Source organism: Oncorhynchus nerka, unplaced genomic scaffold (genome assembly GCF_034236695.1).
Source record: "Oncorhynchus nerka isolate Pitt River unplaced genomic scaffold, Oner_Uvic_2.0 unplaced_scaffold_879, whole genome shotgun sequence".
NCBI classification, from domain to species: domain Eukaryota; kingdom Metazoa; phylum Chordata; class Actinopteri; order Salmoniformes; family Salmonidae; genus Oncorhynchus; species Oncorhynchus nerka.
In genome coordinates, this window is record NW_027040409.1 from 257,501 (window position 1) to 257,981 (window position 481).

The window sequence follows — 481 nt, forward strand, 5'->3', positions numbered from 1 at the left end:
TAAACACCTGTTTTAATGGGGAAACCATTCAGAACTCATATAAACACCTGTTTTAATGGGGAAACCATTCAGAACTCATATAAACACCTGTTTTAATGGGGAAACCATTCAGAACTCATATAAACACCTGTTTTAATGGGGAAACCATTCAGAACTCATGACAATACTTGTTTTAATGGGGAAACCATTCAGAACTCATATAAACACCTGTTTTAATGGGGAAACCATTCAGAACTCATATAAACACCTGTTTTAATGGGGAAACCATTCAGAACTCATATAAACACCTGTTTTAATGGGGAAACCATTCAGAACTCATATAAACACCTGTTTTAATGGGGAAACCATTCAGAACTCATGACAATACTTGTTTTAATGGGGAAACCATTCAGAACTCATATAAACACCTGTTTTAATGGGGAAACCATTCAGAACTCATGACAATACTTGTTTTAATGGGGAAACCATTCAGAACTCATGA